At 45.7% G+C, this 23,986-nt stretch overlaps 1 pseudogene; it reads right to left on the bottom strand.

The window, feature by feature from the left end:
• Positions 1–10,091: 10,091 nt before the first annotated feature.
• On the bottom strand, positions 10,092–22,073 carry LOC123158139 (uncharacterized; annotated as a pseudogene).
• Positions 22,074–23,986: the final 1,913 nt, after the last annotated feature.

Genomic DNA, 23,986 nt, shown 5'->3' on the forward strand with positions numbered 1-23,986 from the left:
CTTATTGGAAAGTAGTTCACCACAGAAACCGGTTCCTGTGACAACTACACCAATCAGTGAGGAAGCTAATGATATTGATCATGAAACTTCAGATCAAGTTACTACCGAACCTCGTAGGTCAACCAGAGTAAGATCCACACCAGAGTGGTATGGTAATCCTATTCTGGAAGTCATGTTACTTGACCATGGCGAACCTACGAACTATGAGGAAGCGATGATGAGCCCAGATTCCACAAAATGGCTTGAGGCCATGAAATCTGAGATGGGATCCATGTATGAGAACAAAGTATGGACTTTGGTTGACTTGCCCGATGATCGGCAAGCCATCGAAAATAAATGGATCTTCAAGAAGAAGACTGACGCTGATGGTAATGTTACTGTCTACAAAGCTCGACTTGTTGCGAAAGGTTTTTGACAAGTTCAAGGGGTTGACTACGATGAGACTTTCTCACCCGTAGCGATGCTTAAGTCTGTCCGAATCATGTTAGCAATTGCCGCATTTTATGATTATGAAATATGGCAAATGGATGTCAAAACTGCATTCCTGAATGGATTTCTAGAATAAGAGTTGTATATGATGCAACCAGAAGGTTTTGTCGATCCAAAAGGTGCTAACAAAGTGTGCAAGCTCCAGTGATCCATTTATGGACTGGTGCAAGCCTCTCGGAGTTGGAATAAACGCTTTGATAGTGTGATCAAAGCATATGGTTTTATACAGACTTTTGGAGAAGCCTGTATTTACAAGAAAGTGAGTGGGAGCTCTGTAGCATTTCTGATATTATATGTAGACGATATATTATTGACTGGAAATGATATAGAATTTCTGGATAGCATAAAAGGATACTTGAATAAAAGTTTTTCAATGAAAGATCTCGGTGAAGCTACTTACATATTAGGCATCAAGATCTATAGAGATAGATCAAGACGCTTAATTGGACTTTCACAAAGCACATACCTTGATAAAGTTTTGAAGAAGTTCAAAATGGATCAAGCAAAGAAAGGTTCTTGCCTATATTACAAGGTGTGAAGTTGAGTCAGACTCAATGCCCGACCATAGCAGAAGATAGAGAGAAAATGAAAGATGTTCCCTATGCTTCAGCCATAGGCTCTATCATGTATGCAATGATGTGTACTAGAACTGATGTATGCTTAGTAATAAGTTTAGCAGGGAGGTACCAAAGTAATCCAGGAGTGGATCACTGGACAGCGGTCAAGAATATCCTGAAATACCTGAAAAGGACTAAGGATATGTTTCTCATTTATGGAGGTGACAAAGAGCTAGTCATAAATGGTTACGTCGATGCAAGCTTTGACACTGATCCGGAGGATTCTAAATCGCAAACCGGATATGTGTTTATATTGAACGGTGGAGCTGTAAGTTGGTGCAGTTCTAAACAAAGCGTCGTGGCGGAATCTACATGCGAAGCAGAGTACATAGCTGCTTCGGAAGCAGCAAATGAAGGAGTCTGGATGAAGGAGTTCATATCCGATCTAGGTGTCATATCTAGTGCATCGGGACCAATGAAGATCTTCTGTGACAATACTAGTGCAATTTCCTTGGCAAAGGAATCCAGATTTCACAAGAGGACCAAGCACATCAAGAGACGCTTCAATTCCATCCGGGAAAAAGTCCAGGTGGGAGACATAGAGATTTGCAAGATACATACGGATCTGAATGTTGCAGACCCGTTGACTAAGCCTCTTCCACGAGCAAAACATGATCAGCACCAAGGCTCCATGGGTGTTAGAATCATTACTGTGTAATCTAGATTATTGACTCTAGTGCAAGTGGGAGACTGAAGGAAATATGCCCTAGAGGCAATAATAAAGTTATTATCTATTTCCTTATATCATGATGAATGTTTATTATTCATGCTAGAATTGTATTAACCGGAAACATAATACATGTGTGAATACATAGACAAACACAGTGTCACTAGTATGCCTCTACTTGACTAGCTCGTTGATCAAAGATGGTTATGTTTCCTGACCATAGACATGAGTTGTCATTTGATTAACGGGATCACATCATTAGGAGAATGATGTGATAGACTTGATCCATTCCGTTAGCTTAGCACTTGATCGTTTAGTATGTTGCTATTGCTTTCTTCTTCATGACTTATACATGTTCCTACAACTATGAGATTATGCAACTACCGTTTACCGGAGGAACACTTTGTGTGCTACCAAACGTCACAACATAATTGGGTAATTATAAAGGAGCTCTACAGGTGTCTCCAAAGGTACATGTTGAGTTGGCGTATTTCGAGATTAGGTTTTGTCACTCCGATTGTCGGGGAGGTATCTCTGGGCCCTCTCGGTAATGCACATCACTATAAGCCTTGCAAGCAATGCAGCTAATTAGTTAGTTATGGGATGATGCATTACATAACGAGTAAAGAGACTTATCGGTAATGAGATTGAACTAGGTATTGAGATACCGATGATCGAATCTCGGGCAAGTAACATACCGATGACAAAGGGAACAACATATGTTGTTATGCGGTTTGATTGATAAAGATCTTCGTAGAATATGTAGGATCCAATATGAGCATCCAGGTTCCGCTATTGGTTATTGACTGGAAATGTGTCTCGGTCATGTCTACATAGTTCTCGAACCTGTAGGGTCCGCACGCTTAAAGTTTCAATGACAGTTATATTATGAGTTTATGAGTTTTGATGCACCGAAGATTGTCGGAGTCCCAGATGTGATCACGGACATGACGAGGAGTCTCGAAATGGCTGAGACATGAAGATTGATATATTGGAAGCCTATATTTGGATATCGGAAGTGTTCCGGGTGAAATCAGGATTTTACCGGAGTACCGAGGGGTTACCGGAACCCCCCGGGGGCTTAATGGGCCATAGTGGGTCTTAGTGGAGAAGAGGAGAGGAGGCCAGGGCAGGGCCGCACGCCCCTCCCCCCTAGTCCGAATAGGACAAGGAGAGGGGGCGGCGCCCCCCTTTCCTTCCTCTCTCTCCCTCCTCTTTCCCCCTTCTACTAATCCAACAAGGAAGGGAGGGAGTCCTACTCCCGGTGGGAGTAGGACTCCTCTTGGCGCGCCTCTTCCTGGCCGGCCGCACCTCTCCCCTTGCTCCTTTATATACGGGGGCAGGGGGCACCCTAGACACAATAACAACAACAGATCATTTATCTCTTAGCCGTGTGCAGTGCCCCCCTCCACCATAGTCCTCCTCGATAATATTGTAGCGGTGCTTAGGCGAAGCCCTGCGACGGTAGAACAGCATCATCGTCACCATGTCGTCGTGCTGACGGAACTCTCCCTCGACACTCGGTTGGGTCGGAGTTCGAGGGATGTCATCGAGCTGAACGTGTGGTAGAACTCGGAGGTGCCGTGCTTTCGGTGCTTGATCGGTCGGGCCGTGAAGACGTACGACTACATCAACCGCGTTGTTCTAACGCTTCAGCTTTCGGTCTACGAGGGTACGTGGACAACACTCTCCCCTCTCGTTGCTATGCATCACCATGATCTGTCGTGTGTGTAGGATTTTTTTTTGAAATTACTACGTTCCCCAACAAAAAGGGCTAAGGTCATATATTAAGTATAATAGCTCCTTCCGTACACCTCCATATAAAAAGATAAAATTACAATCAAATCCTTGAAAGTGCCGAAGTCTTCTTCCTCCTGCACTCACCGGCGGCGCGCCGTGAGCATAGCTCGACGCCACCTCTAAGCCTCCGTCTCGATGAAGCAAACTTTTATAATCCAGTCATCGTATTGCATTGTTAATATGTAATAGACTAAACTGCACTGGGAGAGGCGTCAAGAAGGTTTTAAATGGGAGAGGAGAGCTCCTCTCATTCTCCCGCTAGGGTTTCCCCCGCTGCTGCCAGCCTCCTACCGCCGCCGCTGCGGGCGCCCCAGCGCCTCCCCCGTCCCACTCCCCCTCCCCTCCTCCTCCCCGTACCCCCTCCCCCCATGCTTCACCCTCCCGAGCGGGGCGACTGGGGCGGCTCCCCTACCGACCTCCTCCTCCTGCCGCTGCCGCCAGCCAGCGCTGCCCGCGCGGCGCCGTGGCCTGGCTGGCGGTGACGACCCCCTGCTCTTCCCCGGCGTGGATTCTCGGCTCGGGCGGCATTTCCGGCGGCGGTGTTCCTCGGCCTACGGCGGCCCAGCGACCTGTCGCGGTGGTGGCGATGCCCTTTGGCGGCAGGATGGCGCAGGCCGGCCGGCGGCGTGAACCCGGCCCAGATATGGGCCCTATGGGCCCCATTTGGGTCCTAGCGGGCCAGTCTTGGTGTTGCCTTGCTGCTCTCTGCTCGGTGATGAGGTGGAGCGGCTCGGACAGCGGGTGGCGGCGCCATTGGCACGTCTTCTGCAGCGCGAAGGCGGGGGCTTTACGGGCATATGAGTGCCCGGTCGGACCTATGTGCCCACGGGTCTGGTTTGCCCCTGCTATTGCGTCCGGTTGGTTACCGTCGTTGACGGTGGAGGTTGAGCCCTCCCGCGTACCAACGGTGCTACTGCCCTAGTCCCGGCTCCTCCTCATCGTTGTGCAGACCCTACTTTGTGGTGCCGTGGTGAGACGGCGTGGAATCTTCAAGTCCGTGTTGGCGCAGGGTGGTGGTCGGTTTGGTGGCGAGCTCCGGAGCGCCTGAGGGATGGGTTGGGATCGGGAGAAATCCATGTCGGCTTGGCCGACACCGGCGTGGTGGCGCATGCGCGTGTCGTCAGTCCTTCCTGGAGGGCGTCGGGGCGACCCTTCCTATCACCTCGCCGCGTACCGGGGGAAACCCTTCGCAGCAGCAGCAGCATCGTCGTCGTCGCATCCCTTCTTGGAGGTGTTGCTTGGTGTCGGCATTCCGGAGTCATGGAGCTTGGCGGGAGTTCTCCGGTGGGCGCAGCGGTCGCGAGGCTTCTTCGTTTTTCGTTGATCCGCCATTCTTGGCATTTGTTTCTTTTATGTTTTCTCTTCCTTTTCTTTTTGGGCGTGACTGTGCTGCTTCCGCCCCAGCACCTATCGTTGACTGTATCGTGGTGGTTGCTTTGTAATACAAAGCGGGGGAAACCCTTTCTCGGAAGAAGGTTTTAAATGAGGTATTGGATTGGAAGGAGGCGCTGGCATGAAGAAACTTAGCACAATCGATGTATTCCAACCACTGCTGACCTTTAGTACTAATTGTTTGGCTTGCTCAAATATCTCATGATATGTTTATCTACGTAAGCAACAAAAAGAATAGAAATGCCATTTTCGGTCATTCTGAGCTATCACTCGCGAAGGAAAACATTCTCTCATAGCTCCTAGCCACGCCCACATACTATTTATACAAGTGGAGGGTGCATGCCAACACAAAACGATCATCTTTGTGGTCCGGCGTCTTCGTCACCGCCTTTCCGCCATGTCATGAAGGAAATGAAGGAGATTCCCCCTCCCCCATGCAATCGCGGTATCTAAATCAGACGTCGCGCCAAGGAGGAGCCACCGTCGCCTTCATGCATCACGCAATGACGTGAAAAGGAGAGGGTGCCGTCAACACCTCCCCGTTGGCCCACCAGAAGCTAGTGGCGCCTGGTCACCGTGAAGGAGGAGGAACACTCTCCGACAATCACGAACGCGCGTGGGTGCTTGCTGCATTACCTCGGGCACGGTAGCGGCAACATGTTCACACACAACACCTCAATGGCGGCTGAAAGGCCGGCATGTAGTTGGAGCCATGGGAGTTGCACAACACGCATAGTCGACCTGTGTTAGTGTCGTCCGACGTCGCGCCGGACTAAGTCCTCGCGGACCCTTACCTCATGTTGCCTTGGTCCAAGGACAAGTTTAAGACCACCGCAGTGATGTCCACACGGCGTCGGCGTTGCCTCAACGACCATCTCATCAGGATTGGCATGGCCAAGTCACAGTGCGCCACCGCCCTCGTCGTCGACAAGGGAAGGCTAGAGCAGGCCCCTATGCTCCCTTCCACCACTGGAAGGACCATGACGACAATGACGATGGTGATGGGGTGGACAACAATGAAGTTCATCCGACGAGGTTAGGGTCCCATACCAGTAGTAATATATTTAGTTAAACTTGTCAACTATCATCCTGTTTCAATATAATATGTTGAACTTTGCATGAACTAGGTTTGGTTTGCATGAAATTTATCCTGTTGATTCTACTTTTGTATGAAATGTGGGTGGACATTTCTGGCATGAAGTTGGGTGCCCGGATGCATCCGTGGAAGGATAGTCGATCCAATTTGCGGGATGCCATAGGAGATGCCCTTAACGTCTTAATTATAGCAAATGGACCTTGGAAATTTTCAAATTTTGGCATGGCACATGTCATGGTGTATGTTGAGCGCAGAAATATTTTCACAGTCAATCAACGAAGGAACCGTCACTGTGAATTTAAAACCGGCACGTTTCACTTCAAACCACGATTCTTCATCGGAGATGATCTGGTTTCCAAACATTGTATGCCACAAATTTTGCGAAACCTTCTTGAATTTTTTCCATGGCATCTCGGGATCATATAATGACACCACACCAAGTTTCATGTCTTCAAACTTTGTTTGCATTTTTTGGAATTGAAAAAAAATACCATCCTCCATGTTTGGGGTCGAGACTTGGCACAATAATGTTTGGAATTCTTTAACTTTTATTGGATAAGCCTCAATCATAGACTTAAGAACATAAGTAGGATTTTAAACCCGATTTTGCAAAAATAATTTTGCACTCTCAGTTCAAATTTAAATTAGCAATCCTTAAATTCCTAACAATGCACTTAATGTCATAAATATAGAAAATGAAACCCAATTATTTTTCTGAAAGTGGAACGGAAAATGTGATGGCGTATGTTGAACATCAACGTCAAACGATGAAGAAACCGACAATATGCTTATAAACCCGACTCGTTTCCTCTCGAACACACAATTCTTTGCGCGGAGATGGTCCGGTTTGTAAATTGCATACGCCAAAACATTATGAAACCTTCTAAACAAGTTTCCACAACATCTAAGGATCATATAGTGATGCCACACAAATTTCAATTTTTTTAGATTTGTTTTCATTTTTTAGTTAGAACTCTACTAACCTCCATGTTTGGAGTCGGGTGTTGATACCCTAGTGTTTGGAATTCTTTTACTTTTCTTGGATAAGGCCTAAACATAGACTCAAGAATACAAATAGGATTTTTAAACCCAATTTTGTCAACTTTTTCATGCAGTCTCGGTTCAAATTTCAATTATTAATCCTTAAATTCCTAGGAATGTACTTGATGGCTTTATATAGCAAAATGACCCTGAAGTTTTTTTCAAATTTTAACATGGAACATGTGATGGTGTATGTTGAGTGTAGAAAATAAATTCAAGGTAAAATGATGAAGGAACCAACACTTCGCATTCAAAACCGACTCATTTCCTCTCGAAACCATGATTCTTCATCGTAGATGGTCCGATTGCTAAACAATGTATGCCAAAAATTTGCGAGGCCTTCTAAAATAATTCATGGCATCTAGAGATTATATAATGATATCACGCCAAGTTTCATGCTTTCAGACTTCATTTACAGTCTTTGGAATTAAAAAACTATTAACCTCCATGTGAGGGGTTGAGTTTTCGCACCCTACTATTCTGAATTCCTTTACTTTTCTTGCATAAGCATAAAAATATACTCTAGAACATAAATATGAGTTTCAATCCAATTTTGCCAACTTTTCCATACACACTCGGTTCAAATTTGAATTAGTAATCCTTAAATTCCTGATAATGCACTTAATGGATTAAATATAGCAAACAAACTAAAAGCAAAAATTTGACATTTTTTTGAGCCCTGACCGTAGAACAATCGTTCTACAGTATTTTCATTAATAAAAGCAAGTTCCAAATATGATACAGATTATATTACAAAAAAAAGAAACACGAAGCAAAGTTCCTCAGCCAATCCCAGCTCTAGGAATCAAAGGCAAACCCATTAAAGATTTAAATCAGTCCATTCCTTGATCTTGTTTGCTTTATCCTCTTTGGCTCGGAGTTGCACAGCCCAAAGTCCTTCCAACAGGTGAAACTTCCATGAATCAATAGCAGGTGGTGCAGACCGAAAGATCATGTCATTTCTCACAGACCAAATGCTCCAGCAACCATAACTATAATATCCAGTGCCAAATCTTTAGGAAGCCGAGTAGAAATGAGAACAATCTCATCAAAAGTGGAGATACCTCTGGTTCTCTCAGGCGCTATGACATCCAAGCAGGCTAAAGAAAATGGGCAATTCCAGAATAAGTGAATTAAAGTTTCTTCCACTTTGTCTGAACATAGGGCACATTTAGAGTCAGGGAGATGCATATTGCGTCTAAGGAGCATATTCATTGTGTTAATTCTGTCATGTAAGAGAAGCCAGCCAAAAATCTTGTGCCTCAATCTGCAAGAGGTACCCCATAATTTCTGAAAGATGCTATGGGCTGTGGATGGACCCATTAGACGCTTGTACATTTTCATTGAGGAGTATTGCCCTGATGCCCAATGATATTTCCATATGTCCCTGCTATCAGACTATGCTCTGGAGGTTAACATGTCTTCAACCTTGTTCAATTGCTGGTAAGCTTGCATGGAAAGTGGCCCATGGAAGAGGGTGCTGAGATCTTCTTGATTATCCACAAAATGAAGGGTACGGTCCTTGTGAATAGCAAAAGAGAATAACTCTGGGAATTTTACTTGTAATGGTTGTCCACCCCAACTATCTGTCCAAAAGAAATGGTATCTCCTTGACCAGCTTGACAAATGGCATGTGATTTGTATAGGGGAATGAGATTTAGCAGGGTGTTCCACCAAAATGAGCCAAGCAACTTGTCACTAGGAGGGCCACTTTGGTAGTAAGCTTCCCAAATGATGTGCACCCAAGGAGTGACCACTTTATTAAGAAATTTATGAAGAAATTTCATCAGCAGGGCTTTGTTGTGGACAGAGATATCAAGAATGCCTAATCCTCCTTGTGCCTTAGGCTTACAGACAGTATCCCAAGAAATCAATGCAGGTCCAGAGTCCATAGACCCAAATTTTCTCCATAGGCAATTCCTTAAGTAACCTTCAATTTGTTTGATCACTGCTTTTGGTAACATCAAGGAGCACATGAAGAAGATGGGCGTGCTGGCAAAAACTGATTTGATCAGGGTAAGTTTGTCACCAGTGGATAATAAGGTAGAACAACTTAAGAGTCTATTCTCAATCCTTTTCAACATGGGCATGAAATCCACAATTCTTGGTCTATTGATACTGAGAGGCAAACCAAGATATGCATGGGAAAGAGTACCAATTTTGCAACTAAGAATCTCTGAAAGTTCCATCATTTTGTCAGGAGGAATGTTGATGGGAATCATATTGAGTGTAGAAAAGAATTTAAGGTCAAACCACGAATGAACCAATACAATATACTAATTTTCCTACACCACTAAATTTATTTTCACGTTTGTTTACCAAGTCTTTCCATGTCCCATGAAATTGCTGCATCAAGATTTACTCTATGCGCTGCCAAATAATTGTGATTATCAGGAATGTCTTTAATATTGTTCCCTTTAACTCATTTAATACATTGAACCACGAAGCTCCTTAGTACTTGAAGGATAGAAACATAGTCTCCCAGACAAGTGACATATACCATTATCTTTTTTTAAATTTATACCAGTATCACTTAAAAATATTTGGTTGTCATGATCTAAAATTTTGAATTTTTTTTTGAAACTTGAAGTTTTCAAATTCTGAAGAAATTGAAAGCTGACAACATGTGACAGTAGCAGTAGTTCTCCAGTTATGTGACGGAGCTAGATTCCCTATACCCTTTTATTTATGAAGATCCAATGGCTCCAGTTGAATGACATCAACAAATGCTTCCCGATGTTGCTTTTCCTTCTTTTAGATAGCTCTATTACTTTTCGTCATTTCCGTTTGCTTTCCATGAGACTGAGCTGAGTTATAAAGCCAACAATGATGTATGGAGAGCATAGCTACATGTTTGCTATTGCTAAAACAAATCCTAGCAACCGCTAGTACTAAAGGAGTTCTTCCCTCTCATCCCATTTCTCTATTTTCTCACCCTTATGCTCTGAATCTCATCCCTTTATTCTTAAATTACCTGAAGATTTCTAGATCAAAGAGAGAAATGAGTCGTAGGGTGTGACGCTGGTTTACGTTTAAGCCTTGTAATTTGATGTTCTTTGAAGTCAATAATCCAACCTAATGCCAAGATATGGTTCTCTAGCTTTATCCTCATGGTTTCACTAATGTGTCCCTAGGAAAAAGTGGTTACTTCGTGGTAACTAGCAAGCAGTGACACTGTTTGTGGGGAAAGTTTTGCATCTAGCTGCACTGGTACCCAAGAAGTAGAGGCGTCCATACTCAAATTATTATGGGGTTTGTTCTCCCTTAGGGTATGATTTGTGCCAGTTGGGTTGCAATCTTCATTATTTTTAGTCACGGTATGTAGAGAGAAAAAATATATGTATGGCAACCCTGGGATAATTTTTTCTCTCCTTCGAGGCTAGGTAAGCCTCACATGCTTAACAGATGCAAAACGCTTCCCATTAGGCGAGACACAATACTTCCTATCGTCTACAAAGGTCCACACTAATGATTTAATATGGTACTTTGGATACTCTTGTTTGACACGATCACCTATCCTGTCATTATCGTGATAGCATGGGCTGAATTTTGACATGGTCCAAGAGATAGCGGTTGATGTTGATTCTACTGATTTTCCTGTTTTAGTTTTGAAAGGTTGTCGATGTTGAAGTTTCTGCTGACCTACAAGAGTTTGATATTTAATTTCCATCTTGGAAGGTCTGTCACACACAGATCATAATTCAACAATAAGGGTTGCAAGTGATCTCTCCCAAAAAGATTATGTTCCACACACCCACATATTGACTTTTTCATCAAGGAAGGATTTGATCTCTAGTCATACCATATCCGCCTGACTGATACATGTAAACCATGTTTCTCCTCATGTGACAAAAGCATCTAGAGAAACAACCATATTTCGGGCAGTTTCCATTTTCTAGTAAGTTAATCCATTTTCTAGTGCGCATACCTGATTGACTGCATAATGCATTCATGACCTTCATCAGGAAAAAAAAACCTTCCTCTCCATGGAGCCTTCAACATTATTAATAACACCTTCCCATGAGTGCATCAACACAGAGTCCATTGTTTGCATCAAATAATTGTATCAGTTGATGTGGATAGACCGGTCTTACTTTTCCACAAGTGGATCCCCAAGGGGCACTTGACTTTCCATCAATAGCATCTGATACCTCAACTTTCTCAATAAGAGGTGACCTGCTACCATTGTATCCACATAACCATGCATCCAAACTAAATACCTCAACTTGCAAGGGATAGTGTTGGATTTGGGAGATGTATGGTGTAGATGGCGACGGTAGTGGTTGGAAAGGAGGAGGAGGCATAGCTGGATGCCTATTTGTTTGGTTTACTCAAATATCTCATGAAACATCGTGCATACAACAAAACACTTCCATTCATCCTGAGCTATCTTTTGATAAGGAAAAACATGCTCTCACGACTCCTATAGCACACACTATTTATAGACATATAGGAGTATAAGTGAAGGTGTATCTCAACACAAAATCATGTCATACAGTTCTAGTTCTCATGTGTACATTGTCGTTCTTGAGAAAGGAACATACTCTTCACAAACGAGAAACACAATTTGTTTCTGTTTATGGTTCGCTTCATTCAATTCGTGTGGGTCTCCCTGATGGGAACACCGGTTTCAAGTAGGTTTTCCAAGTGAGATGAGTGGACCACGGACAACCCATGAGGCATGGAAAGGCCAGTGTGTTCATAGAGACTAAAAAGTCAACAGAACAGAACAATTGTAGTTTGAGCTTCCTAGCAGGATTCATTTTTAATGTAGGAGTAAACTGAAAAAAATCCACCAGAATTGCGGTGAGGGTTTAAAATAATCATAGGGTTACATTTTTTTGAAAAAGGAAAAAAATTTGGCCTCTACATTGTTTGATGCACACAACTATCTAGTATTGCATTGTTTTGTCATCCAAACATGTCATACAAGAGTGCAAAGGGTAGCACAACAAAATGGTAATTAGATTAGACAACACCCTTATGCTTCACTAATCATATTATTTACTCACATCCATACCAGTTGAACATAGTCTACACCACCATCTCCAATTGGTTGCACCTACAAGCCCTAGACTCCCACGACCCTCCACATGTTGTAGATAACACCATGTACGGATCCAGATGGTAGCCTTGAACATAAACAATTAATAATTTGAAACTTTCATTATGTTAAAAGCACAATCATTCTAACTGTTCTAGATAGCTCAAACTCATACCCCCCCCCCCCCCTACAGATTTGAGCTGTTAGCCTAAGTGAATTCCCGCCAACCAGTTCCGAACATAGTCATTGTACCCATAGGTCGGGCAAATTATATGGTGCATGGCGATGCGCTAGAGGCGGGTGGCAAGTAGACAACACAGAAATAACTTATGCATTATTTCATCGTTGACACCAAAAGAAAAACTTTTATACTCTTCCCATCCACGTTTGCCAAGTTGTCTTCCATTAAGGTGACACCTCTGTCCAAGTTCCACATAATTTTTTTGAACTTTAATGCGAATATTTAATATCTGATTATTACTTGTTCTTCTATGAAGAGAGCAGTATTTGATTAACATGCTATTTTTCACAATATGTTTTGGGTTTATTTATTGCTAAAGTTTAGGGAATGACAACACACTTATAATAACTGTATATACAAGTTTCAATTCATTTCTCGCACAAAATTATATAATTTCAAAATGTTCACTAGGGCAAGAAACCTCAACATATCTTAAATTTGTTCACTTCAAGTCAGGGACTGAGTTGAGGCTAGCCTTGAACATCTTCTCTGTATAAACTAGGAACTACTGTCAGCAAAAGGAATTCAAGTCCGGTTTCAGTTCTCAAGCATTGCTTGAAATCCTTATTAGCTAGAGTTTGCACTCATCATCAATGCATGGACAGTAGAGGTCTGCATTGGATTAGCTGTTGTAGCTTTAAGATAATATTTTTGTTCTGTATATAGTTGCATATGTGTGTTTCCCCTTTCTGTCCTATATTAAAGTCTATTTCCTTGAGCTCTCACCAAAAACATCTGAAATTTTGCGATAAAAAGGCTACCAAATGTTTGAGGTTCTTGCAAAATTTCATCCAAAAATAACATCCCTTGAGCTCTCACAAAAAAATGCTGCTCAAAGTTTTATGTACTGTTTGAGCGGTAATTTTTTTTGTGGGAGCTCCTCAGATATTATTTTCAGATTAAAATTTGCAATAAGCTCAAACATTTTATAGAGTTTGATGTCACAAAATTTCAGATTTTTTGGAAGTTGTTTGATAACATTTTTTCAATTTTTGGATAACCCGGGTGTAGTACACCCGAGAGTAGAAAATCCACTCTCAGAAAGTAGTGGCTACTCTCGGGTGTACTACACTCTAAGTTTGTCCAAAAAATGAAAAAATGTTATCTAACAACATCCAAAAAATCTGAAATTCTGCGACAACAAAAACTAACAAATATTTAAGGTTCTTGCAAATTTCCGTCAAAAATAACACCCCTTCAGCTCTCGCACAAAAAAATTGTTGCTCAAAGTTTTGTGCACTAATCGAGGAGCAATTTTTTTTTGGTGAGAGCTCCTCCGATGTTATTTTTAGGTGAAAGTTTGCAATAACCCCATAGAGTTTTATGTCGCAAAATCCTAGATTTTTTGGATGTTGTTTGATAAAGTTTCCAAATTTTTGGACAACTCGGGTGTAGAGAGCAGAAAATCCACTCTCTTTCTCTCTTACCTATTTTGGAAGGCTGACTTAAATGAATTTACGGAAAGAACAAATTATTGCAGGTACTAGCCCAACTAGTCAACCGAAGGAACTTGTAGACAAAAGGTGTATATAATCGAAATAAATTATCTACAAAAGTTTCACGTAGCACTGAGGCATTGCGCTATCCCCAAAAGTTATAGTTCTGATTAAAAAGGAGCAACCATTTCTTGATGTTTCTCGAGGCGTGGCCGTTCTGCGTATAGGAACATGCTGATCTGGATGGAGCATTAGTCCATCGATCTGTTCCACCTTCACATGAGCGATCTCCATGGCTTTTGGGCACTATGATGGTGCAGGGCTGCAGACGGCTGCGGTGGTGGCCATCCACGGTATGGTGCATGGCATGAGGCACGGAGGATCGGTGGTCTTTGCGGTGACTCGCAGCGGTGTGGTGAGGCGGACTGGCGCGGCGGCGTGTTTGGAGGTGGCGGCGCATTCTACCGACCAGACTGGTGGCGGCGCTGTGATGGCTCGGCTAGGATGGAGTTCCTAGCGAGCAGCGAGCGTTGGTCCACCTCTGGGTTGTGTGGCAATCGGCGGTGCTCTCGATGGTGCTGGCGTGGGATCTGTGCCTAGGTGCCGGGTCGTCGCAAGGCTGTCCTTTGGAGTGTGTGATAGCCTCCGCGGGCGGTCCGAGCTCTTGTCGGAGGTGTTGGGTGGCTGCTGTCCCTCGGACAGATGGAAGGTGTTTGTTAGACCGCGCTTCTCTTTGCCGCGCGGTCTGTCGGTGGTCCTCTACTTTTCAGCTACAACTGCGAGGTGTTGCGGTGGTGGCTGTGCGAGGCTACTTGGACGTTGCTGCCCAATTCTTTCATGGTGTGGAGATGTGCGATGATCGGATGAAAATCTTGCACAGCTTTCATCGGGCCAGCGATGATGGCACCCGTGGGTGTCGTTCACCTCCTTGGAGGCATCGTCAAGGTGTGATCGACATCTCTCTCGCTAGTGTGGAGTTGGTTGTTGTCTACGGGTGAAAGCCTCGATTCAGTGTAGGATCGACACAACGACGGCGTCCTCGACGTCGCTCCTCTGTTGGGAGCATCATGTTTGGAACCACGGCTTGGTTCCTCGTTGCTTTCCTCTCCAGTGTTAGCCTGGTCCTAGTTTGATCCTCGGCGCCGCTATGCACGGCCGTCACCGGTATAAGGCGGTGTCTTCCTTGGAGCGGATCAAGTTCTATCATTCACTTGCCATCTCCTCTTAGGCATTCAGGGTGACGGGTGCGTTGACAAACAGAGTTCAGTGGGAGCTAGTGGTCTTCGAGGTGCCCGGAGTTGGTCAAGATGTGGTGTTGTTCTCAATTAGGGCATGTGCTTTTGCATTGTAGTTCTGTTTCACCATTGTGATTATATTTGGTCTTACCTAACTGTGATGTTTGTACTACGCTCGTTGTTCACAACGAGTGGTAGTATTCTTGTACTTACAATTATATCTTCTATAAAGCTATGATCCGCCTACTCTCAAAAAATCATGAGCGATCTCTTATACAGCTGCAATTTTCCAATACCCTTACTATTTGTTTGGTTTGCTCGAATATCTCATGGAACCCATCACTGATAACGAAATAAAAAATAAATTAGTCATCAGCAATCTCTCGAGAAGAAAAACATGCTTGGCTCCTAGCAACACACTGTTTGGAGGCAGATGTAAGTGATGGTGCATCCCAACATAAAACATCGTCTCATACACTTTTTGCTCAGTTGTCATGCGTAGATTGCCTTTCTTGAAAAACAAAAGTCTTCGCATGAGACAACCTGTACGTGTTTATGTTTGCGGTTTGCTTCATCGGTTCATCTTTGGTCTCTCTCAACTATGGCGTTGCCGAATCAGGCGGATTTTTCATGTGAGATAAGTGGATCATGGGCAATACATGAGGCATGATGATAAAGGTGAAAGGCTCGTATGGCGACTAAAAATTTAAAGATCAGAACACTATCTGTAATTCTCCAGCTTCTATGCATGATATGCATCCTCAACGTAGAGTAACTGTGCTTATTTCATCTATTACCATATCTAGCTCTGTGTTGGTTGACTTTTTGCTGTCATCTTTCTGGACTTGCAAGAGATCCGTAGCTCTGTTGTATCCTGAGCTACAAACTTTGTGCAATGTTAACCGTTTGCATTTACTAGTTTGATTAGTGCGAGTCTCATTCGGATATTTATCCTCCTTCTCTTTCTTTTAGCAAGATGAATTTGACATGTTTGCACTAGAACTGACTTGCCTTTTCCCATCTTATAGAACTAGACTGGTGACTAGATTCAGCTGGCTATATTAATATACCCATGTTTATGCAAAATGAGAAAAATGTATATAATTGATCAGATGAGGCTATTATGGTTGTTTCAGTCTGCTCTGCATTTTGTGGCTACGCTGGCATGCTCTTTCTAGTTTCACTTAGGCTGTGTCGCGCAAGAGAATCATGCTCCACTGTACTTTGTTAAGAATGTTCTACAGGTTGGTTAGCTACTTAGCTTGGTATGTGGGGGAGCTTTTTGCATTCAGTAAGTCAGTTTATTAATGTGCTTTTTAAGCAATGAGAAATATGATAGGTGGGATGTGTGGATGAGCTGGACCTCACAAACTCTCATTCTGTCATTTTAACATATTATAGAAACAGAACGAATGATTTAGTGGTGAAAGATTAATAATTCTAGGCACTAGGCCAAATGGTAAATGCACATATCAGGAATAGTTTATTGATAGAAATTGCACATGATTCTGGACATTTTATTTGCCCATACTTCCTCCGTTTCAAAATAGATGACCCAACTTATAAAGTTGGATCATCTATTTTGGAACTTAGTATAAAATTGGGTCATCTATTTTGGAACGGAGAAAGTACTTCTTTGCTTAGGAGATGTGTCCGGCCGCACTCGTCAGACTCAGGTAAACAAAAGGGTGCCATTTGCCATCTAGACAGACCGCTGGTTTGCTTGACGGTCTCCGTACTCAGATACACAACACGAAACTCAATAGATGTCGTTGCACTCGGCACTGAAATGGAAAGGAAAACGTTTGGAGCCGGGGCACCGGCGGAACTTTGGGCCGGTCTCTCTCTTCCCCGCATCTCCTTCATCGCAGCTCCGCGCATATCTCGCGCAGCTCGCCGGGGCACGCGCCGCTCTCTTCTTCTGCCCCCTCCTCCCCACCCCTTCCCCATCCCTTCCCCCTCCCTCCCCCCCCCCCCCCCCGCCCCTGGTCGCAGCACCACGCCCCTCCCCGCGCGAAGCTGCCATGGATCTGCACGGTGACCACTCCATCTCGCCGGCGACCGAGGGGCGGTGACCACGGGAGATGCTGCAACGGGGGGCGATGGGGCGCTACCACGGGACGCCTACCTCGCATGCATCGGAGCTCTGCCTACTTCGCCGGAGCCATGGCAGACTACACCCCACGACGATTTTTTGATGAAACCGGTTGTAGCAAATTCAATCGCCGGTGGTAGCAAAAATCTACTACGGTTGCAGCAAACGGCGTCATCGTCATCGCGGGGTCGCAGCTGAGATAAGGAGTTTGAAGCTTTTTTCAATGCGGTTGTAACTTTTATAACTGTCGGTTGCAACTTTTTGTTTTTTGTCCATGGCTTCGTTCCACGGTTGAAACTTTTTTTATAGTCGGATGAAGCTTTTTTCATCGCTAGATGAAGCTTTTTCTGTCACCGGTTGTAACTTTTCGTCCATGGCTTTTGTTTCCACGGTTGAAACTTTTTTTATAGTCTGATGAAGCTTTTTTTCATCGCTAGATGAAGCTTTCTCTGTCACCGGTTGTAACTTTTCTTGGTCATCCATAGCTCCAGTCGTATACTGGTTGAAGCTTTTTTCGTAGCCGGTTGAAGCTTTTCCTATCGCTAGCTGTAGCTTTTTTCATCGTAGGTTGCAGCACTGAGCATCTCCCTGGGCGCTCGATCTTTTTTGTTCGCAAGCGGGGGATGAGCGACGGCGAGCACACCGGTGAGCACGCCGGTGAGCTCCGATCGTCGCCACTGGAGCTGCAACGGTGGCCATGGAAGCTGCAACCGCAGGGATGGGCTATTTCCATGGGGGCCAAGCCGGTGAAGAGGACGGCCGCCGAGGACTACCGGCGACCAGGGCGGCCGGGAAAGACGGCCGGCGAGGACGGTGATCAGGGATGAGGAGGGCAGGCGAGGGAGGGGCGGCGACGAGGGGGAACACAGGGGCAGCCGGCGAGATGGGGTTCGCGAGAGGAAGACGACGCTCATTACGCGCTCGCGAGAGGAAGACGAGGACCTGGTTGGATAAGGATCCAACGGCGCGGGACGGGCTAATCTGACGGCTAGGGCTGGACCGGCCGAAACGTTCGGCCGGCGCACCGGCGCCTAGCATCGCCCAAATGGAAATGTGTACTTTTAGTTATCGAAAGCCACACTTAGTCGCGTAGTGTAGTGTCAAAAAAGGTCTTTTTTGATAAAGGGTATTTTTTATTGACCCATAATGTAGCATCGAGGGATACAATCATCAGGAGTATACATCCGGACTCTCTACAGTTAGGATGCACACATCCGACACACTCACACACACAAAATCACGCCAAGAAATAGTAAAGTCAAATAAGACCGAAGCTAATGCCTAGACGCATAAAGAAAAAGAAGAAAGAAAAAAAATATCCCGAAGCGATCAAAACAGTGATCGATGATGCACCTCAGCAACCATCTGTACAACCAACTTTTGACAACACATAGGCTACGAGAAAGGTTCTTCAAAGACGACACCTCCATGAAGGGAACGACACGCAAGGTCAGATCGTGGGTTTTCACCCTAAAGATCACGGTCAACTCCAGGCAATGCCTACATCAAGATAATGACGCAAAAGACGCCGTCATTGCCAAGTATAACCAACAAGGGTCAGACTTAGGATTTTCACCCCGGAGCTCGAGACCGGATACTTGAGAAGTACCGTCCAACCGAAGTCATTATATGATGCCACCTCCACTTGCCACAATCCTAGCAGCTGCTTACGCGCGCAATCTGAGTGATGGCCATGCAGGGCGAGCAGATGGTCAAGCCACGGCAAAATTGCTCACCACCACACAGGGAAGTTAACGATGAGGAAGGATGGTCGCTAGCACTGCCAAAATCCCATGGTCGGGACAATACAGAGTACCCGCACCATCCTCACAAGTTTTTTTAGAAAAGAAGGAATACCCCCGGCCTCTGCATCTGGATGATGCATACGGCCATATTATTAATTATTAACACAAGACCTTACAAAATCGTACAACAGTAAGACCAAAGCCACCGTCTAAGCAACATCTGTCGCTACTCCTATCCAGTTGATGAAGGGGCGCTGATAGTCTGATCCTAATACCAAACAGACCTCGCAGCCAAACCTAACATCTAAGACTTGAGGTCCCAACCAGGACGCCTGCCGAGTATGGGCACCCGCCAGTCCGGCGTGCTCCTCAACTAGGATGCCTGCCAGGTATGAGGCCGCCGCAGCCACCTGCCACCAATCCATCTTCAGAGTTGTACTGCTGCATCAATCTTGCCCGGTCTAGCTGCCACCGACGCCACCATGACGCCAGACAGCGTCGATCTCCTGCGCGTGTCCATCACCACACATCTGACGCCAAGCCTCCGCTGCTCCATGCCGCCAAGAGCCGCCGCCATGAATATGTAGAAAGAAACATCGCTCCACCAAAGAAGCCATCCGCTGGTCCCTCGAGCCCGAGTGCATCTCCAAGAATGCCGCCCCCAAGGGGGTAACAACACATGAATGCCGCCGTCATTCGATCAACTGATCTAGGATTTGCCCCGGAGGTATTGGGTGGGTTTGGGATTTGTACCTCGATGATGCCTTCATGAAGGAAACGATGATAAGGGCATCGTCAGCACCGGCTCCGGCCAACGACCGAAGACCAAGTTTTCACTTGGATCCGTCCCAAGACATCCACCCGACAACCTGTGCACTGTCTCAACCGCTTTCAAAGCCCCAGATCTAGCCGCCTAGATCCGGCGACCAACCGCAACAGCAGTGCCACCGTAGGAGCCCTGGCACACCGGCCACTGCCTGAATGTGCCACCACTGGAGCCTGGGAGGAGGACTCCCACTCCACCTCGCCAAACCGCGAGATCCGCCGAGATCGATCCCGCACGCTCATCACCGTCTCTGATCTGAACCAATCCGCAGTAAAACCACGAGATCGGCGATGCAGATCCGCCTTGGATAGGGACAGCACCACACCATGCCGTCACGGAAAGCCCGAGCTTCACCCGCCGCCACCTTCCAGGGCCGCCGCACCAGGATCTAGCTGTCGCCGACAGGCCGAGCCGCCGGCCACCGCGACCAAGGCCGCCATGCCCGCGATCCCATCGAACGGTCGGCGCTACCAGATCTTCCTTGGAGCTGCAGCTTCGCCTCCCCGCCCAGCACAATGCCGCCGCCTTGCGCCATCGCCTAATGCGCCGCCGCAACGCAGATCGGGGGAGAGAGCCCCGGCGCCATGGGTGACCCGCCTCACCTGATCTGGCGCGGGAGGGAAGAGAGCCTCCGCCGCTGCCATCAGCCGCCCGGGGCTTTGCCCGGCGACCTCCTCCGGCGGCGGCGGAGGGGAGGGGAAGGATGGACGTGCCCGGCGGCGACGGCTAGGGTTTTCACCCGAACCGCCCTAGCGGGAGGGCGATGCGGGCATTTTCTTTTCCACCTTCTCCCCCTGAAAAGTGGGTTCAGAACTAGACAACACCACCGCACGCCGCCACCATCTCCATCATCCTCATATGCAACAGCAAATCATACTGTGGGAAGGACATGGATACCGTCATGCATCTACGTAGTGAACGGATCATCTGAGACATGAATGACCAGTCCAGAAGGGAACCATCGACAGCTCCGCACCACCTGTTGCAGATCTAGATTGATCTTACTTCAGCAGACATCACCATTGCCGCCAGATTGGATGTTCCAAGCCCCAAAGATGATGGCTGCCCAACCAATGGCGCACCCACTGGAACAACTGGTCACGAGAGGCAATATCAACCCCGGCCGGCACCGCTCACCGGCTGCGTGGGCGACGGTCCGCCACGACCCACCGCGCCTCGGGGCTGCAGAGGTGCCCTAGGACTATCACAGGTTGGGGATCATTATTGTCGGCGGCGGCTCACTTTCAGCTGGATCCTCCGCTGCACGCGACGCCATCAGGGAGAGAGAAGTGCTCTCGTTACTCCATGGCTGCCGCTAACCACGAACGAGCGCTGCTGCAGCAACTTCCTCCTGCACTACTTCAAGTCGCTGCTGCACATCGCCAATGACTGCAAATCGTTGTAGCAACAGAGCCCCGCCACCGCTGTAGGCCGCCTGGGCAAGCCCGGCGGCGCCCACCAGCGGCGGCGAGGGGAGGATGCACGGGGAAGGCCGCCTGGAAAAGTGGATCAGGAGCCGGGCGTGTCAGCTCCGGAAAAAGTAGATGTTCCAAATGACTCCACGGTGACTGTTACACATGAAAGAAATGGGGCATCATTTGTGCTTTCATTTGTACACGCGGATGCTTCTAGCCGTACCAGCACAAACCATCACTCATGCACTGTATACCCTGTTCTCATGCACACATGAAAAAAATAACTTAGCAAAAGAGAAGCGGAATGTGTGTTTTGGCTTATGGTCCGCTTCATTCGATTTGTGTGGGCTTCCTCAGCTGTTGTCATACTATATCTGCCTAATTGGTAAATCATCTTTCTCTTCATGTGGCAAAAGCATGTGCAGAAACAACCACATTCCGCGTGATTTCCATTTTCCAGTAACTTCATCCCACTACAGAGTACGACGTAGCTGATTGACTATCGTAATGCGTTCACCACCTTCATCAACAGAAAAAGGCCATTCTTTCCATGGAGCCTTCAATATGATCAACAATAACACCTTTCCAGTAGGATCTTTCCACGATTGCATCCAAACAAAATCTATAGCTTGCATCATATTACTGCAGTGATTGATGTGGATGCACCGGTCTTACTTTTCCACGAGTGGATGCACATGCACATTACCTCAACTTTCTCAATAAGAGGTGACCCGCTACCATTGTCATCCAAAATTAGTGTATCTTACAGAGCGAAAGTTGTCCAGAATATCAATGACAACAGCCTAATGCCATGATCCACATAGCCCTTGATCCAAACTAAGGACCTCGACTTGCTCGCCAGGAAGAAGCTTCCTTTCCCTTGCCGTGGCGATAGGGATGGATCGCATCTCTGCTTCATGGTCCCATGAGGCATTGAGCGCGACATGAATAGCGATGGATATCCTAGGATTCAAGAGCTGGATAGCGGAGGCAGGGGCAGTGGTGGTTGCGAAGGAGGAGGAGGCACAGGTGCATGCCTATTTATTTGGTTTACTCAAATATCTCATGAATCGTCATACATACAACAAAACACTTTTGCTCATCCTGAGCTGTTTTTCGACAAGGAAAAACATGCTCTCACAACCCTTAACCACACACTATTTATAGATATATATAAGTCAAGGTGCATCCCAACACAAAATCATTTCATACATTTCTTGCCCAGTTCTCATGCATACATTGTCGTTCTTCAAAAGGAATATAATCTTCACAAATGAGAAGCGCATTTCGTTTCTGCTTGCGGGCCGCTTCATTCAATTCATATGGGTCTCCCTCAGCTACCGGAATGCTTAAGAAGATTCTCAAGTGAGATGAGCGGATCATGGATAACCCGTGAGGCTCATATCAACTAAAAACTCATAACAGAACACTTGTAGTTCGAGCTTTCCTAGCAGCATTTCATCCTTAACATAGGAGTAAATTGAAAAGGATACATTTTTTTTCAAAATGGAGCCGGCCTCTACATTTATTGATGCACACAACTATCTAATATTGAATTGTTTTATCATCCAAATTATCATGCAAGAGACAAAGGCTAGCAAAATAAAATGATGATTACATTATATGCCACCCTTATGCGTCACTAATCATATCATGGACCGCCATTTATAACAATTGAACATAACGCGGGCTACCATCTCCCATTGAATGCAGCTAAAGGCTTTAGACTCTCGCGCCTCTTGATACGTCTCCTTATCGATTCATGCCAATATTCTACAAATTTCACATAGTTTTGGCAATATTTTATATTATTTTCGGGACTAACATATTGATCCAGTGCCTAGTGTCAATTCCTGTTTGTTGAATGTTTTTTGTTTCATGGAATATCCATATCAATGAAGTCAAAACGCGATAAAAATTTACGGAGATTTATTTTGGAATATATGTGATTTTTGGGGAAAAGAATCAACACGAGACTATGCTCGAGGGGCCTACAGGCTCAGACGACGCACCCCCTACACTGGGCGCACTGGGCAGGCTTGTGGGGCCCCTATAAGTCGTTTGAAGGTGTCCTTCAACGCAAGAAAGATTATATCCGGATAAAATCTCTCAAAATTTCAGCCCAATCAGAGTTACGGATCTCTGGGAATTTAAGAAACAGTGAAGGTCCTGAAAACAAGAACATGAAACAGAAGAGAACAGAGAAAGATACAATATCGGAGGGCTCCTGCCCTTCAGGAGCTATGGGAGCCATGGACCAGAGGGGAAACTCTCCTCCCATCTAGGGGGAGGCCAAGGAAGAAGATGAAGGAGGGGGCTCTCTCCCCCTCACTCCTGGTGGCGCCGGAGCACCGCCAGGGCAATCATCGTGACGATGATCCACACCAACAACTTCGCCACCGTCAACACCAACTATCTCCCCCTCTATGCAGCGGTGTAACACCTCTTCTACCCACTATAATCTGTACTTCAACAAGGTGCTTAATGCTACATATTATTATCCAATGATGTGTTGCCATCCTATGATATTTGAGTAGATTCATTTTGTTCTATGGGTTGATTTATGATCGTGATGGTTTAAGTGCTATGTTTTATTTTGGTGTTGTCCTATGGTGCCCTTCATTTCGTGCAAGCGTGTGGGATTACCACTGTAGGGTGTTGCAATATGTTCATAATTCGCTTATAGTGGGTGGCATGAGTGACGGAAATACAAACCCGAGTAAGAGGGTTGTTGCGTATGGGAGTAAAGAGGAGTTGTTACTTAATGCTATGGTTGGGTTTTACCTTAATGATGTTTAGTAGTTGTGAATGCTTGTTAGAGTTCCAATCATAAGTGCATATGATCCA

This window comes from Triticum aestivum, chromosome 7B (genome assembly GCF_018294505.1).
Source record: "Triticum aestivum cultivar Chinese Spring chromosome 7B, IWGSC CS RefSeq v2.1, whole genome shotgun sequence".
In the NCBI taxonomy this organism is placed as follows: Eukaryota; Viridiplantae; Streptophyta; class Magnoliopsida; order Poales; family Poaceae; genus Triticum; species Triticum aestivum.